Below are 18,803 nucleotides of genomic sequence, written 5' to 3' on the forward strand. Positions count from 1 at the left end.
TCAGTGTTAAAGAAATCAATGAGCTCCACGTACTTATTTTTGAAGGTGAGGTTGGAACAGAGAGAGGAGTTGTTGCTTATGGTTTAAATTGCATCACAACGGAATGTGCTGCTTCATGTGCTTCTAATGCCAGCTGCGGGACGCCGTTTAGAGCAGATGACTGCATGGGTGACCCACATTTCCCTGCTGGTGGCATTGTGAGCCCCAGAGAGCACTTCTCGCCGCCTCCAGTGAAATTCAATTTCAGGCCCATGTATGTAACATGCTTTCTGGTCCAGGAAATGGCAACACCACTACACTAAGGACCTTGACTATCAATTATGTAACTTGCTCTCGTGCCAGCTGACGTAAGGCTTCGATTTGACTTGCTTGGAATGCCACAACAAACAGTCGATCATTCGACACACTAGAGTAATGGCTATTTCCAGTCTTAAAGCAACTCATGTTTGAAAAGCAGGCTTTTAGCTTTGATTGAACTTGGGATGAGGTAAGGTAGTTTCCGTGCACGACGCTCCAACCAGGGTATTATCCTGCTTGTTTAATACTCTAACCAAGGATTTTGCTTGCGTTATTACTGGCTTGTCTAAATGTGCTGCCTCTGTTCTCCTCCACTAAACTTTTTAATCATTCAGGCACTTGCCTCTCCTATTCATGCTTCCAAATTATAGTGTTCTCTGCCTGCACTGTCCCGTGTTCTGTTTTTAAAACACTAAATGCCTGTTATCGGTATGCTCTATTTATGGCTCTAACTCCTATGGTATTATATTGCGCCCCATGCGTTATGATTATGTTGGTCACCACATATTATGCTTCTGTTATGCCGGTAAATATAGAGATAACTTGCGCTGTAAATGTATATTTTTATATGATATCATTTACACTAGAAAGGTTGGGCTTTAAATCTAATGCAAAGATGATTTTGAACAGGCGGTTCGCTGCTACTTATTTTAAATCAGTGAAATAAAGTGAATAATCGGAAATTGAATTTTATCCCACAACAGTCAATCAAAATACGGTGCCTAAGGGTGGTAGTAGCCCTTGTGCTGGGAGAGTTGAGGCCAGTAACTTCCTTGAATGGCGTATTCTCTGTGGTCGAATGTGGGATATGAACGAAGCTCATGTTTTTTGCAAATACCTGGGCTGTGGCTACGCTGTATCGGCATCAGGGCACAGAGGACGACCCCTGGAAATGTGAGGTCAAGCGTTTGACTCACAGTAACTGTTCGAAGGAAAAGGAAGCAGCTGGTGTCGTGTGTTCAGGTAAATCTCCCGTCTTTATTATTTTAGAAAATGCAAGGTCACTTCACTTGGCAACACTGAACAAATTAGGCAAAAACTTCCCATTTTAAAATACTGAGAATTAACTAAATTCACTTTGAAGGGCTCAGATTCAGGAATAGATTATAATGATCCATTATAATTTATGGATTTATAATCTTTCCTTTTTTTATTTATATAGTCCCTCCTTGCAGAAGGGCAGCCTTTCTCTGGTTTAAAATAAAGCGGAGTAAATATTATCACCGCTGTCACAATCAAGGCAGAGGGGCTGGTGATTATAATTTACTCCCAAACTACAGAAAAGTCTCCAGATTGCAGTTGGCCTATTTCCCCAGCTACATTCAATGTCCGGAAGGTAGCTAGGTAATAAAAGTTGATATAGTTTTGGCACCTTCATATAAATTGCTGTCAGTGGGTGATAGTTTCGTAATAAAATCATATTATTTCCCTATGAAAATGCAGTTAGTGTAGGTGAGCAACATAATAGAAATGATGCACATCAAGTAAATTCCATTATTTTATTCGTTCGTGGGATATGGGCATCGCTGGTTAGGCCAGCATTTATCGCGCATCGTTAATTGCCCTTGAAAAAGTTGTGGTGAGATGCCTTCTTGAAGGGCTGCAGTTAATGTGATGTTATTTACAACAGTACGGGATGCAGGCATAATTGACTGATGATTTGCCCAATCATCGCCTTTCTGCCCTCTGTAAGGTATCAGAATGCACAGCCAGTTTTCTTCAGAAGAAATTAATTGATATTTTATAACACTTTCTACGAACCACAATAAAATCACACGGCCATATAGTGTGGGGGCAGACATTGACCCTTCAGCCCATCGAGTCTGCTTCGTCATTCAGTGAGATCATGGCTGAACTGATAATCCTCAATTCCACTTTCCTGCCCTTTCCCAATAAACCTTGCTGATTAAAAACCTGTCTATCTCAGCCTTGAATATACTCAACTACTGAGCTCCTACAGCCCTCTGTGGTAAATAATTCCATCGGTTCACTATTCACTACCCTCTGAGAGAAAAGAACATCTTCATCGTCTCTGTTTTGAAGCCCCCCACCACTCCCCCCCCACCCCACCCCACTCCCCAAACCACCCCACACCTCCTTACTCTGCGATTATGCCCTCTGGTCCGTGACTCTCCCACATGGGGAAACAACCTCTTGCATCTACCCTGTCAAGACAACTAAGAATCTTAGATGTTTCAATGAGGTCGCCTCCCATTCTTCTGAACTCCAATGAGTACAGGCTCAACCTACTCAACCTCTCCTCATAAGAAAATCCCTCCATACCTGGGATCAACCTAGTGAACATTCTCTGGCTTGCCACCAATGCCAGTATATTTTTCCTTAGATAAGGGGGTGAACATTTTTCACAGTATTCTAGGTGTGATCTAATTTGTACCTTTTATAGTTTTAGAAAAACTTCCCCATTTTCATTCTCCATTCCCTTTGAAATAATGGTCAACATTCCATTTGCCTTCCCTATTACCTGTTCAACTTGTAAGTTAACTTTCTGGGATTCATGCACAAGGGTTCCTACATCTGTCTGTGCTGCAGCCTTCGGCAATTGTGCTCCATTTAAATAATGGTCAGCTCCTCTATTCTTCCTGCCAAAGTGCATAACCTCACATTTTCCTATATTATCTTCCATCTGCTAAGTTTTTGCCCACTCACTTAATCTGCCTATATCCCTTTGCAGACTGCTTGTGTAATCTTCAGCACTTGCCTTCCCATCAATTTCTGTGTCATCCACAAACGTGGTGGTAGTACATTCACTTCCCTCACTTAAGGCATTATTATATAGTCTAAATAATTGAGATCCAGCACTGATTTCCTGTGGCATTCCACTAGTTACATGACGCCCTTTAACACAGATCCAATTATTGGCATACTGCATCGCAGTATTGTACCGCATACCCGGCAAACATGTTATGGCCAGGTAAATAGTTTAATTAAGGATGGAGACTCGACGTTTTTGATGCCAAATAGACTTGCTCATAATAACAATGTAGTGTTGTGCTTCATAAACAGCTCTGCCAAGTTGATGATTGTCTACAGGTACCCAATCAAAGATGAGAGAAAATGTTTTCAAGGTATTCCTTTCTGATAGAAAATATGCTGTCTTTATAAATAGTAACTTGTGTACGACGAGTACAATTCCTTGTAATCTGAATGCTCTTTGCTAACCATTTGTGAACATTTTTTATTAATGAGTTAATAACTTATTTAATAGCCTCCAAATGAATATGGAGCAGTTTCAAGGTACTAAATGAGGATGTAAGTAAAATGCTATCTTTATTGATCACAATTAATAGTTGTAACATTTTATTGTAAGCGATTTTAGAAACTGGTAAACAATTATTGGACTTCGCTGGCTAGGCCAGCATTTATTATCCATTCCTAATTGCCGTTAATGAGGAAGTGGTGAGTTGCCTTCTTGAGCCACTGAAATCCATGTGGTGTAGGTACACCCACAAAGCTGTTAAGTACGGAGCTCTAGGGTATTGACACAATTATTAGCGATTACAGTTACACTTTATAAATTACAATCGCTTTATCCAAACAGATGGTTTGAAGCTTGAAATCGTAAACCTAACATCGTGACATTGCATTCGCCTATATGAGAAAATGCAATTGGTTTTCACAGTGATATCAGGCCGACTCCTCGTGGTTTATTTTTGTCAATGGGATTCAAAGGAAAATATTAAATGAGTTCAGAGCTCAGTGATTTTGAAATTCATACTTTGGTTTTGTCTTCACAAAGGAGGACACTAATAACATACCAGAAATGTTGGGGAACACAGGGTTTAGTGACAGGGAGGAACTGAAAGAAATCAGTATTAGTAGGGAAATGGTGTTGGGGGAATTGATGGGATTAAAGGCCAATAAATTCCCGGCACCTGATAATCTACATCCTGGAACGCTTAAGGGAGTAGCCCTAGAAATAGTGGATGCATTGGTGGTCACCTTCAGACATTCTATAGATTCTGGAACAGTTCCTACAGCTTGGAGTGTAGTTAATGTAACCTCACTATTTAAAAATGGAGGCAGGGAGAAAACAGGGGATTATAGACCAGTCAGCCTGATGTCGGTAGTGGGGAAAATTCTAGAGTCCATTATAAAAGATCTAATCGCTGATCACGTGGAAAACTGTTGAAGAGTCATACGGACCTGAAAGGTTAACTCTATTCTTCTCCGCAGATGATGTCAGACCTGCTGAGTTTCTCCAGGTATTTTTTTGTTTTTGTTTTGGATTTCCAGCATCCGCAGTTTTTAACTTTTATCTATTGAGTTGGATGATCAGCCACGATCATAATAAATGGCGGAGAAGGCTCGATGGGTCGAATAGCTTACTCCTGCTGCCAGTTTCTATGTTTCTACGTTTCTATCAACTAAACATATTCAATTGAACCAGATGGTTCGTGAAAATAAACTATTTGGAAGAGCTGTGAAAGATTGCGATACATTTCATTTTGCACTGCGGGTTTGAACACAACGTCAATTCTGGCTGGAAAAAGATCTGACTTTAGGCTGTGTATTCAAGGGGATTAAGGTGAAATTTTTATACGATCTATTTAAAATCAACAGGACACAGACAGCCGAGACCGGTTGGTGAAGCTGACGGATGCTCTGGAAGATTAGAGATACAGTATGGAGAGACGTGGGGGACTGTGTGTTACTCACATTGGGATTCACAGGACGCTCGTGTGGTTTGCTCGTCACTGAAATGTGGGGATGTAATACCAGTATTTGGAGGGGCTTACTTTGGAAAGGGTAATGGTCCCAGATGCCACGAAGCATATCAATGTCACGGCAATGAGACCATTCTCTGGAACTGCCCCACTTCACCAATAAATCAACACAACTGTACTCACAGAAACGATGTCAGTATCATTTGCTCTGGTAAGCGTTTCATTCCTACCTACACCAGAATTCAGATGTACCGCAGATAACATAAATTCGGTGCAAGTGTTCTTTTAGATTCGATACCTTCCCTCCCTTCACCTCTGTCATTTATCGGGGAAACATCGCTGATGCTCAGTATGAGACGCACGTTGCATTTGATATTTTAACGTTATTGATTGGAAATGAGGAAGTGATTTCACGTTTCATTTTGAATCAAAATCTTTGATTCCCCACTTCCATGAAAACACTTATAGTTTAAAATAAACTCAGGAAATCTATATCGATGCAACAGCAAACAATAAAATAATAGGTTTTCGAAGCTCAAATGCCAGTAAAGTCTGGAGATTGACAAAACTACATTAAAAGCCCCTCAGACTCTAATGGATTTTGTTCTTCTCCGCCAAAAGCAGGATCGGAACAGTAAATGTCCCAGCGTTTCAACGGAAGACCGATCGCATCCTTTCCATTTCACTTCCATCTTTTCCAGAACTTTGAACCGAGCAATATCCTTCTATTCTAGTATTCTATTTTGTTTCACGTAACAAAGACCAATAAAAGTCCAAAACTTCCCTTCAGCTGATCACTAAAACTAGTTGTCTTCTTCTATTCCTGGTATGTTGAAGTTCAATTCTTCATCTTAGACCTCAACAAGTGACCTAGCTGTTGTTTCTCAGCTTCTCTGTGCCGGTTCAGTGCAGTCATGTTACAGTGATGTTGCGGAAACATTGAGAATTCTTTGCATCATGATAACTCACTCATGGTAGCGTTCAACAGTAATTCCTTGCGCAAATATAGAGCTTTTGTTGATTGAGCAATTCCGTTTGGTGCACTTGGATAAAAGTTTTTCCAATGGAATTAAGCAGCTGAATAATGTTCGTTGTTTCTGCACAAAGGACAGAAAGGATCGCGGTTAGTTGTTGGTAAGAGCGCCTGCTCAGGCAGAGTGGAGATGCTACTGGGTGACACCTGGGGTACAGTTTGCGATACCCGCTGGGATTTACAGAATGCGGCTGTCACCTGCAATCACCTCGGCTGCGGGACCGTGATATCAACGCCAGGGGGCGCATTCTTTGGAGAGTGAAACGGTTCGATATGGTCTGATATCATCGAATGTGTCGGCAATGAGTTACGTTTGAGCGACTGCCCTGTTTCATCCTAGGGGCACCAACGGTGCATACACAGAAATGATGTTGGAGTCATCTGTTCTGGTAGGTGATTCATTCATTGTCAAGTGTCAAAATTTCTCTTAATTGCATTATTATTTATTTGCATGTTGGAATTCTCGATTACGTGTGATATGACGCCTTGTTTAATTGGGACAGGGCGTGACTAGGATGACAGGGTTAATTAGTGCACTTCAATTCATCTTGGTTGTCAGATATTGAAATGAATCTTATCTAATACTTTCTGAGGAGCCCAGTATTACACTGCACAATCCCTACGGGTGAGTCGAATATGACATTGGATCAATGCAAGCACAAAAGGTCTGTTGAAATCTCCGTTCAAAATAGGTGGTATAACTCAATTCCAAGACAATGTGTGTGATATCATCTCAAGCAGACGTTCGTAACTCAGCCTCAACCAGGTGTGTGCATCAGAATCCCAAGTGGGCGCAGATATCTTGGTCCAAAGTAGATATGTGTACCTCGGCCTCAGGTGAGCGTGCACACCTAAGTCCCAAATTGGTTGCATGGTTCGGTTCCAAGTGACCTAGGGGCTGTGTGTATTTCAGTCCCAATAGGGTGCCTCCACCTTATGCTCAAACTGATATTTGTGCCTAAGTGTTCAGTAGTTCTGTGCACTTCAATGCCAAGTGAGTGTGCATAATTCTGATCCTACTGGCGGCATGTGCCTTAATCCGAAATGGGTTTACATGTCTCAGTCCACATGGGTGGATCTACATCAGTGTCAGCGGACGTCTGCAGCTCGGCCGAAAGTGGGTAGCTCAGAAAGAGTGTACATTGAGCATTGTACGTCACTCTGAACACTAAGGAAGAATATGTTGGCATAGCTCATCAGGAAATTGGAAAGGTTGTTTCCCCTTGTGGGAGAGTCTTGGACCAGGCTGAATAATCTCAGAGTAAGGAGTCTCCCATTTATGACAGAGGCAAGGAGGAATTTCTTCTCTCGGAGGATAGTGAATCTGTGGAATTCTTTACCGCAGAGGGATGTAGAGTCTGTGTCATTAAATGTATTTGGGGCTGAGGTAGACAGGTGTTTAAGCAGTAAGGGAATCAAGGGTTATGGGGAAAAGGCTGGAAAGTAGAGCTGAGGATTGTTATGCACGTGTAGTTGGTAAAGCTGAGTTATTTTTAAAAATCCCAGAAGGAAACATGAAACAACTGTCATAGCCTATAATTTTAAGTCTTATGTTTGAGTTGCGACTCTAAACACAGGAATCAGACCCTCAGCTCTTGACGTATTGCATTAAACTAATTGAAACATTTTATTAGATTACGCGAGTTAAAAATATATATAAACATGGCCACAAATTACTACTATCATAAAGTTTTTTAAAAATCCAAACTAATCTCCATGAAAGCAATGGCAAACCATAGATTTAACCAAAGCATTTTCACATTACAAATTCAGAATGAGGTTCTTTTCATTCTTCAGCCAGTTGGAGGCTTGCAGCTGCCTTTTGATCTTACATTTCCTCTGTCTGCACACCCAAAAACAACTGACGTGATATCTACCACCATTGACTGGGTTCAAATTCTCATTGTCTCAGCAATCTCTTTGAACTTTACCTTTTAACAATGAAATCCCATTCATTTTACCAAATCTTACTAGTAATATAAACATATTGCATGTTAGCTGCTAGAAAGGCCTCAAGTTTTCACCCTACTCCTTGAATGTTCGATTCAAAAAATGCAAATGCACACTATCTCTTTCCATATCAAACTAGTACATATCAAAGCACCTCGACTATGTGACTTTAATCTAAATAGGACACACCAGCAGACCAAACATTTATCTTAAAGGAATAATATTTTCCAAAATATTGCATATATTAATATTGAAGGAGAAAATCTGTCTCCACTTGTAGAGGCAAGGTTTCATCAGGGATAGTCAACATGGCTTAGTCAGAGGGAGGTCATGCCTAACAAATTTGATTGATTTTTTTGAGGAGGTGACCAGGTGTGTAGATGAGGGTAGCGCAGTTGATGTAGTTTATGTGGATTTTAGCAAAGCCTTTAACAAGGTCCCACATGGGAAACTTATAAAGAAGGCAAATGCACATGGGATACAGGATAATTTGATAAGATGGATTCAAAACTGGCTTAGTTGTAGGAGGCAGAGGGTGATGACAGAAGGATGCCTTAGTGACTGGGAACCAGTGTCCAGTGGCGAACCACAAGGATCTGTTTTGGGTCCCTTATTATTCGTCATTTATATAAACAATATAGATGAATATGTGGGAGGTAGGATTAGCAAGTTTGCGAATGACACGAAGATTGGTCGGGTGGTTAACAGTGAGGTTGAGTGTTTTGGGCTACAGGAAGATATAGATGGAATGGTCAAATGGGCAGATAAGTGGCAGATGGAATTCAACACTGAAAAGTGTGAGGTGATACACTTTGGAAGGATTAATTTGACAAGGAAATATTCAATGAACGGAATGACACTAGGAAGTTCTGTGGAACAAAGGGACCTCTGCCTGTGTGCCCATAGATCCCTGAAGGTGGAGGGGCGTGTTAGTGGGGTGATGAAAAAGGCATATGGGACACTTGCCTTTATCAATCGAGGCATAGATTACAAAAGTAGGGAGGACATGCTGGAATTGTACAGAACCTTGGTGAGGCCACAGCTGGAGTACTGTGTGCAGTTCTGGTCGCCACATTATAGGAAGGATGTGATTGCACTGGAAGGGGTGCAGGGGAGATTCACCAGGATGTTGCCTGGGATGAAACAGTTAAGCTATGAACAGAGGTTGGATAGACTTGGATTGTTTTCGTTGGAGCAGAGAAGACTGAGGGGCGACCTGATCGAGGTGTACAAGATTATGAAGGGCATGGACAGAGTGGATAGGAAGCAGCTGTTCCCCTTGGTTGAAGGGTCAGTAATGAGGAGACATAAGTTCAAGGTGAGGCACAGCAGCTTTAGGGCGGATGTGAGGATAAACGTTTATACCCAGAGGGTGGTGACGGTCTGGAATGCACTACCTGGTAGGGTGGTGGAGGCGGGTTGCCTCACATCCTTTACAAAGTACCTGGATGAGCACTTGGCACGTCATAACATTCAAGGCTATAGGCTAAGTACTGGTAATGGGACTAGGTAGGTCGGTCAGGTGTTTTTCACATGTCGGTCCAGACCTGATGCGCTGAAGGGCCTTTTCTGCACTCTATGATTCTGTGAATTGCTTCATGACAAGGATTTTCAGATCAACCATTATCTCATTGAATAGCAGAGCGGACTGGATGGGCCCAATGGCCGACTTTTGCTCCTACGTCTTATGGTCTAAGGTCTTATGAGCAGACCCAAAGGGTTATTTATCAGAATGACATAAATAAAGTGGTCTCTGTACTCTTGCACACAGAAAGAGTGATGTGATTTTGATTTGGGGGACTTAGCAGGAAATTAATCGGGTGGAAAAAAATCAACTTTTTTCTCCTGGTAGCGGTGTCTCGGGCAAGGGGACATCAAATTGAAGTCTTAGCGAGGCTATGCAGAGGAAAAGTAAGTAAATACTTCTTCATTTGAAGTGTTTGAAAATGTGGGTCTATGTTCAACAACAAAAATGGATGTCAGCTTACATAATAACTTTAAATCTGAGCTGTATAGGTTTTTGCTAGTCAATGATATTAGGAGATATAAATGAAAGGTGACGGGTCCAGATAGAACAAAGATCAACCATGACCTCACTGAATGGAAGAAGTGTTTCGAGGGGGCTGTAAGTTCTACTCTTGTTTTGGATTCCTCTTACTCATGATTCATCTGTTTCTTCACTGAGCAACATTTTATTCAGTCCTTTTTATTTTAATGTTTTGCTGGGGAGTGAGCGCTATGTTCAAGATTGGATTTTGCTGTTTCTGAATGGATGCAATTTAAAACTAGAGACGCTGTGGCTCACCAGCAGCAGCAGAACAGTATTCAACCACAATTTGTAACCGAATAGCATAGCCTCAACTCTGCCAATGCTATCCAGCTAGGGAGGCAAATCTGGTGCAATGAAGCATGCAGGAGGGCATGTCAGGGACAACATTGGGTATACTGAAAACTGAGGTCCCTATCTCGTGAAGCTACAACAAAGGACTTCCTGCATTCCAAAGAGCAGGAGCAGCATGCGATACACAGAGCTAAGCAGCAGTCAAAGCACCAGGACTGGATAAGATGCATCCAAGGGTATTGGAGGAATCGAGAGTTGAAATTGTAGGGGCAGTGGCCCTACAATCTTTCAGCCTTCCCTAGACTCAGGGGTGGTGCCAGAGAGCTGGACAATTGGACTCATTACGCTCTTGTTCAAAAAAGGTATTAATGATAAGCCGCACAATTACAGACCAGTTAGTTGAACTTCAGTGATGGGGAAGATTCTAGAAACAATTATTCTGGATAGGATTAGTAGTCACATAGAAAAATATGAGTTGCTAAGGAAGAGCCAGCATGCATTTCTAAAGGGGAAATTATGTTTACCTAATTCGCTGGAGGTTTTTAACAAGGTATCAGAAAAGGTTGATGAGGGCGATGCTGTTGATGTGGTGTACATGGACTTTCAAAAGGCATTTGACACAATGCCACACAAAAGACTTGTGGGAAAATTTATTGCTCGTGAAATAGAAGGGAGAGTCACAACGTGGGGACAAAGTTCGTTGAAAATAGAAAGCAGAGAGTAATGATCAAAAATCATTTAGGGGGCTCGATGAAGGCTTGTACTGGAGTTCCCTGGGGATCAATATTGGGACCCTTTCTTTTCCTGATATATATTAATGGCCTAGTTCTTGATGTGCAAGGGGACATTTTCAACGTTTGTGGATGATACGAAGATTGGAAGTGTTGTGACCTGTGGGAAAGATGGTGTGGAGCTTCGAGAGGCCGTACACAAGTTGGTGGATTGGGCAGATTGGTGGCAGATGAAGTTCAATGTGGCGAAGTGTGAGGTGATGCATTTTGGTCAGAAGAACATAGATAGACATAGAATAAGAGCTGTAATTTTGAAGTGGCAATATCTGCAGCAGCAGAAAGACCTAGGTGTATATGTGCATAGACAATTGAAGGCGGCAGGACAGGTGGAGAGAACAGTTAATAAAGCTTTTGTACCCTGGACTTTATTAATAGGAGCATTGAGCACAGAGCAGCGATGTGATGCTGAATATATGTAAGACACTCATTAGGCCTCAGCTGCAATATTGTGTACAGACCAGGGCACCATATAATGTGAAGGATGTGAACACATTGCAGAGAGTACATAAGAGGTCTATAGAATGGTTCCAGGCATGAGAAACTTCAGCTGTGAGGATAGATTGGAAGCTTTGGGACTGTTCTCCTTGGAGAGATGACGGCTGAGAGGAGATTTGATAGAGATATTCAAAATCATGAGGGGGCTGGGCAGACTGGATAAGAAGAAACTGTTCCCACTTGTAAAAGGATCAAAAATGAGAGGACACAAATTCAAAGTGATTTGCAAAAGAAGCAAATGTGCCGTGAGAAAGAGATTTATTTACACGAGTGGTTCCAGTCTGGAATGCACTGCCTGGAAGTGTGGTGGCATGAGGTTCGATTGAGGCATTCAAGATGGCATTAGATGATTATTTGAATAAAAACAGTTTGCAAGGGTACAGAGAATAGGCAGGGCAATGGCACTAGGTCATAATGCTCATTTGCAGAGCCTGTGCAGACATGATTGGCCGAATGGCCTCTTTCTGTGCCATTAGGATTCTGTGATTCAGTCTTACAACCTAAGGATCAGAATTAAGCACTGCAGTCCTGTCATAACTAGCCATGAATGATGGTGGATGGTTAAATGAGCCCAGCACATCAGTGCAATTAACAAGGCTGAAGCATTTGCAAACATCGTCAGCTTGAGGTGCGAGTGGTTGATCTAAGTTGACCATCTCCTGAGGCACCCAGCATCATGGATACCACTCTTCCGCCACTACGATTCACTTCACATGATATCAAAACACAACTGAAGGCATTGGATGCAGCAAAGACTATGGACCTTGACACAATTCTTGCAATAGTACAGAAGACATGTGCTCCAGAATTTGTTGCATCCTTAGTCAACATATTCCAGTACAACTACAACACTGTCGCCCACCAGTCAATGTGGAAAATTGCCCAGTTACGTCCTGTACACAAAAAGCAGGACACATCCAACCCCAATAATTATCGCCCCATCAACCTACTCTCGATCACCAGCAAAATAATGGAAATTGGCGTCGACAGTGCTATCAAGTGGCACTTACTCAGCAATAACCTGCACACTGACGCTTAGTTTGGTTTCTGGTAGAGTCACTCAGCTTCTGACCTCTTTGGTCAAACTTTGACAAAACAGCTGAAATCAAGAGTGACCACACTTGATATCAAGGCAGCATTTGACTGAGTGTGGTATCAAGGAACGCTGTCACTGGAATCAGGAGAATTTTCATAACTAGCGTAACAGAAGATGTTGAAAATCAGTCATCTCAGTCCCAGGACATGTCTGCAGCTGTTCCTCAGAATAGTGCCATCGGCCCAATCACCCTCAGCTGCTTCATCGTCTTCCCTTCTTCACCTTCCTCCAATCATAAGGTCAGAAGTAGGTATCTTCGATGATAATTGCACAAAGTTCACACCATTGTGGCTTCTCAGATATCGAGGCATCCCATGTCCATGTGGATCAGGATCTGGACAATATATAGGCTTAGCCAGTTCAGTTTAACATTTGTGCACAGAAGTGCCAGGCAATGACCTTCCCCAACAAGAGAGAAGCGAAACTTGAATCCCTGAAATTTTACCATCGCTGAATCTCCCACTATGAACATCCAAGAAAGCTGCTGACCAGAAGCTGAACAGGAGTGGCCATATAAACACTCTGACTAAAACAGCAGGTTAGACGCTGGGAATACTGCATTGATTCACTCAACTTCTGACTCCCCAAAGGCTGCCCCCCACCTACGAGGCACAGGTCCGGAGTGCGATGGAATACTGTCCAATTGCCTCGGTGACAGCAGCTCCAGCAACACCCAGGAAGCTTGAAACCATCCAGGACAAACAATGCACACCGTCCACCACCGGAGCACAGTAGCAGCATTGCACGCCATCTACATGATGAGCTGTAGCATCTCATCAAGGCTTTTCAGCAGTGCCTTCCAAAGCCGCTACCTCTACGGCCTAGAAGGAGAAGGACAGCAAATGCAGGGTAATACCACCACCTGCAAATTTCCTTCCAAGTCACTCACCAGCCTGCCTTAGAACTATATCACGGTTCCTTCAGTGATACTGGGTCAACGTCCTGGAGATCTCTTCCTAACAACACTGAGGGTGTGCCTACACCACATGGACTGCAGCTGTTCCACACAGGACCACGTACATGATAAAACGTGAATGCATTGTTATAGACAAAGTGAAGCTATACCTTAACTATCTGATCAAATCACTGCCGTCTTGCCTTTCCAGTCGGTTGGATGACACTATACAAATTTTCCCCTCCTCAATGATGAGGGAACACGGTGTGTTGTTGCAACATTAAAGCGGGAGAATGCTAGAAGTGCAGAGAGGATAGTCCAATTTGTCCTTCTGAGGGCACAGTCTTCAGTCTTCAGCCAATTCACTCGGTGCACATAATACTAAGAAACCAATAACTACATTGGATACTTGACTATGAGCGAAGGCTATGAGCCCCAACAACACCTCGGCTGTAGCGTTGAAGGCAAAACAGCCCACTTGATTATCAGCCACTGAACGACCTTAATCATTCATTCCGTTCATCGTCAGTGCACTGTTGCAACAATGTATAACACCGCAGAGCTCTTGTTGAGATGAAGTATCGTCTTCAAACAGAGGACGCCCTCGATTATTGTGTGCCCTGACCACTTTGCTAAATCGTATCGACCTAGAGCAGACCTGGGAGCTCATAGATGCACTTTAGCAATTCATAAAAGGCCCTATGGAAGCATCTCCCAACGCCGAGACTTTTGCCTTCTGTTAGAACAAAAGCAGCAGGAGCGCTGGAAAGCGCCATCAGCAAATTCCCTTTCGCCTCACACATCGTGAATTGGAATGCTTTCGTCGTTTCATCGTGTCCCAGGGTCAAAATTTGGAACTCACTTCCTAACAACAATTCGGATGTATCTAAAGCACATTGTACTGCAGTGGGATCAAGAACGCTGCAAACCGTCACCTTCTCAAGGTCAATGCATAAAAAAGGAAAGTAGGTGCATGACTTGCAGTTTGAAATTTGACGATATTTCTCCCTTCTTTCGTTTTGCCTGCCCGTAAAAGTTCTTAACATCCGGACCAGAGCAGTTCCCACCGAAGCCTCTCGAGCTCAATCTATCTTTCTTTCACCAGCTGATATGCCCTAATATTCTCTATTTGCAGCATATTTCGTTTATGTTAATTCAGGCAATGACAAATCGCACAAAGCATTAATATTTATAATGTATGTTTAGAATATGAATTTGTAAAACACTAAATGAACTTTGATTACCAAATTGCATTCTTACAGGTGCACAATGGCAGATGCGGCTAGCCAATGGAGAAAGTGTTTGTGATGGCCGAGTGGTGGTTTATTACGGCGGTGTTTGGGGCAGAGTGATTGACACTGAATGGAATTTCAATGATGCAGATGTAGTGTGCAGACAGCTGAACTGTGGCTCTGCAATAAGTGTTTATAACCACTGGAAGTTTGGAAAAGGCGCCGGCCCAGTGTGGATCAGCAATGTCAGATGCAATGGAAGTGAACCCTTCCTTTGGAATTGCAGTTTTACACAAGCGGAGCAATTGTCTACGGAAGAAGATGTAGGCGTGGTTTGCTCTGATACAAACGTCTTTACTTATCTAATTCAACCTGTCCCGAATATTGCGTTTTAATAATATACCCATGAATAACCCACGCTTTTGCTCATGGCCTGGGGAAAAAGCCCATAGATATAAAAGAGTCAATATGAAACTCAATAGGGAACTCAGGGGAAAGTTCTTGACTCAGAGAATGGTTAGAACATGGAATTCGCGACCACACAAAATTGTTTAGATAAACTGTAGATGCAAGGAGGAGCTAGATAAGTATGAGGCAGAAAGTGGCGGAACGATATGATGTCTGCGGTAGCTGTAGAGGGGCAGGAGAGAACCCATGTGGACATAAGCACCGACAAAGAGCTGCTGGTTCGATAGGCCTGTTTCCCTGCTGTAAGCACTTCACAATGCTTATGAAGTGTAAAAGGAAAGGAAGCGTAACACTGACAGGAATCATAAACAATGCCCCAGGATTTTAATATTCCACTCGTCCTCGTCCCTCAAGCGGATGGACGTGGAATTAATGTCAGATTTAATTTATACGTGAAGCCAAGTGAAATGTGCGGTCCCCGATGAATCCGAAGACACAACCATTCTATCCCCGTTTCTAATATTATGTTTTTTTTCTCTCATTCATTTCATAATAATACTTCTGCTAACATCTAAGTAATAAATCTTGGAGTAATATTTGAAGCAATGCATTGGAGTTGATGGATCAGGGATGTTTCTCTGTTTTAAGCGCTGAGCAATGGAGGAAACCGACATGGCGCCGCCGAATCCCCGGCGGCAGTTTGAAATTACATTTTAAATTAGTCGTTATTTTAAACATTATATTGAGGCTGCAATCGACAATTTCATGCAGTTAGTTTTCTTTGCCAACATTGCATAGGAATTGATAATGGACAAAAATGCCGCAATACTTTGACCGAAATGGAGCAAGCTAATCGCTGTAAGAAAAAAAACATTTAGCAACAGTGTATAAATTGGGGATGAATCGATTCAGAACCTGGAAGAACTGCTTCCTGAACTAGATACAGTTGAATATAACCATTCCTGTCCTGCAGGTCATATTCAAGTAAGACTGGCAGATGGTGGAAGTCGCTGTGCCGGAAGGGTGGAGCTACTACAATGGAACCTGGGGGACAGTGTGTGATGATTCCTGGGATTTAGCAGACGCCCTTGTTGTATGTAACCAGCTGAAGTGTGGACAGGCTCTAAATGCAACGGTTTTCGGTTGGTTTGGCCCAGGATCAGGGCCTATCTGGCTACATAATCTGAAGTGCATAGCAAATGATTCTGTTTTGTGGGAATGTCCGGCGGGCCCAAGGGCTCAGAGCGACTGCAATCACAAAGAAGATGCTGGAGTTATCTGCTCTGGTGAGATGCACTTTCAAATACTCACACTTCTTGACTTCTGTTGATGACAATCTTTTACAAACGTAGTGTTAGGATAATTGGTTTTTAGTCGTGGTAATCATTGAATATGACAGTTCATAGCCTACTGCTGTCCATGGCCAAAAGGAAACCCCTTTGGTCTACAGACACTACAGCACAATGTAGAATGAAACTAAGGAACGGTGGAGTATCTTCAAAATTACTTCCTTTCAAATAATTGGGCTTCTGGGTGTTCTGCGATAAGCGACCTCGTTTAGTTAACGTCTTTATAAAACATGCAGCCTGCTCTTGTTTTCCTACATTTTCTGCAGTGGGATTGAACCGAAGGGAAGATTAAACTTTACTCTTTGTTTTACAGAGCACAGGGCTGTAAGGCTGCAGAATGGACTGAGTCGCTGCCAGGGCAGAGTTGAGGTTTTATATAGAGATAAAAACAAAAAAACTGCGGATGCTGGAAATCCAAAACAAAAACAGAATTACCTGGAAAAACTCAGCAGGTCTGGCAGCATCGGCGGAGAAGAAAAGAGTTGACGTTTCGAGTCCTCATGACCCTTCGACAGAACTTGAGTTCGAGTCCAGGAAAGAGCTGAAATATAAGCTGGTTTAAGGTGTGTGTGTGGGGGGCGGAGAGATAGAGAGACAGAGAGGTGGAGGGGGTTGGTGTGGTTGTAGCGACAAACAAGCAGTGATAGAAGCAGAATATCAAAAGATGTCAACAACAATAGTACAATAGAACACATAGGTGTTAAAGATAAAGTTGGTGATATTATCTAAACGAATGTGCTAATTAAGAATGGATGGTAGGGCACTCAAGGTATAGCTCTAGTGGGTTTTTTTTTTTATTTTATATAATGGAAATAGGTGGGAAAAGGAAAATCTTTATAATTTATTGGGAAAAAAAAAGAGAAGGGGGAAACAGAAAGGGGGTGAGGATGGGGGAGGGGACTCACGACCTAAAGTTGTTGAATTCAATATTCAGTCCGGAAGGCTGTAAAGTCCCTAGTCGGAAGATGAGGTGTTGTTCCTCCAGTTTGCGTTGGGCTTCACTGGAACAATGCAGCAAGCCAAGGACAGACATGTGGGCAAGAGAGCAGGGTGGAGTGTTAAAATGGCAAGCGACAGGGAGGTTTGGGTCATTCTTGCGGACAGACCGCAGGTGTTCTGCAAAGCGGTCGCCCAGTTTACGTTTGGTCTCTCCAATGTAGAGGAGACCACATTGGGAGCAACGAATGCAGTAGACTAAGTTGGGGGAAATGCAAGTGAAATGCTGCTTCACTTGAAAGGAGTGTTTGGGTCCTTGGACGGTGAGGAGAGAGGAAGTGAAGGGGCAGGTGTTGCATCTTTTGCGTGGGCAAGGGGTTGTGCCATAGGAGGGGGTTGAGGAGTAGGGGGTGATGGAGGAGTGGACCAGGGTGTCCCGGAGGGAGCGATCCCTACGGAATGCCGATAAGGGGGGTGAAGGGAAGATGTGTTTGGTAGTGGCATCATGCTGGAGTTGGCGGAAATGGCGGAGGATGATCCTTTGAATGCGGAGGCTGGTGGGGTGATAAGTGAGGACAAGGGGGACCCTATCATGTTTCTGGGAGGGAGGAGAAGGAGTGAGGGCGGATGCGCGGGAGATGGGCCGGACACGGTTGAGGGCCCTGTCAACGACCGTGGGTGGAAAACCTCGGTTAAGGAAGAAGGAGGACATGTCAGAGGAACTGTTTTTGAATGTAGCATCATCGGAACAGATGCGACGGAGGCGAAGGAACTGAGAGAATGGGATGGAGTCCTTACAGGAAGTGGGGTGTGAGGAGCTGTAGTCGAGATAGCTGTGGGTGTCGGTGGGTTTGTAATGGATATTGGTGGACAGTCTATCACCAGAGATTGAGACAGAGAGGTCAAGGAAGGGAAGGGAAGTGTCAGAGATGGACCACGTGAAAATGATGGAGGGGTGGAGATTGGAAGCAAAATTAATAAATTTTTCCAAGTCCTGACGAGAGCATGAAGCAGCACCGAAATAATCATCGATGTACCGGAGAAAGAGTTGTGGAAGGGGGCCGGAGTAGGACTGCAACAAGGAATGTTCCACATACCCCATAAAGAGACAGGCATAGCTGGGGCCCATGCGGGTACCCATAGCCACACCTTTTATTTGGAGGAAGTGAGAGGAGTTGAAGGAGAAATTGTTCAGCGTGAGAACAAGTTCAGCCAGACGGAGGAGAGTAGTGGTGGATGGGGATTGTTCGGGCCTCTGTTCGAGGAAGAAGCTAAGGGCCCTCAGACCATCCTGG

The 18,803-nt window shown here is 43.1% G+C and overlaps 1 pseudogene; it reads left to right on the forward strand.

The window, feature by feature from the left end:
- The first annotated feature begins 1,118 nt into the window (after positions 1 to 1,118).
- The window catches only part of LOC121272904, a 33,093-nt pseudogene continuing 15,408 nt past the window's right edge, over positions 1,119 to 18,803 (forward strand).

This window comes from Carcharodon carcharias, chromosome 2 (assembly GCF_017639515.1).
Source record: "Carcharodon carcharias isolate sCarCar2 chromosome 2, sCarCar2.pri, whole genome shotgun sequence".
NCBI classification, from domain to species: domain Eukaryota; kingdom Metazoa; phylum Chordata; class Chondrichthyes; order Lamniformes; family Lamnidae; genus Carcharodon; species Carcharodon carcharias.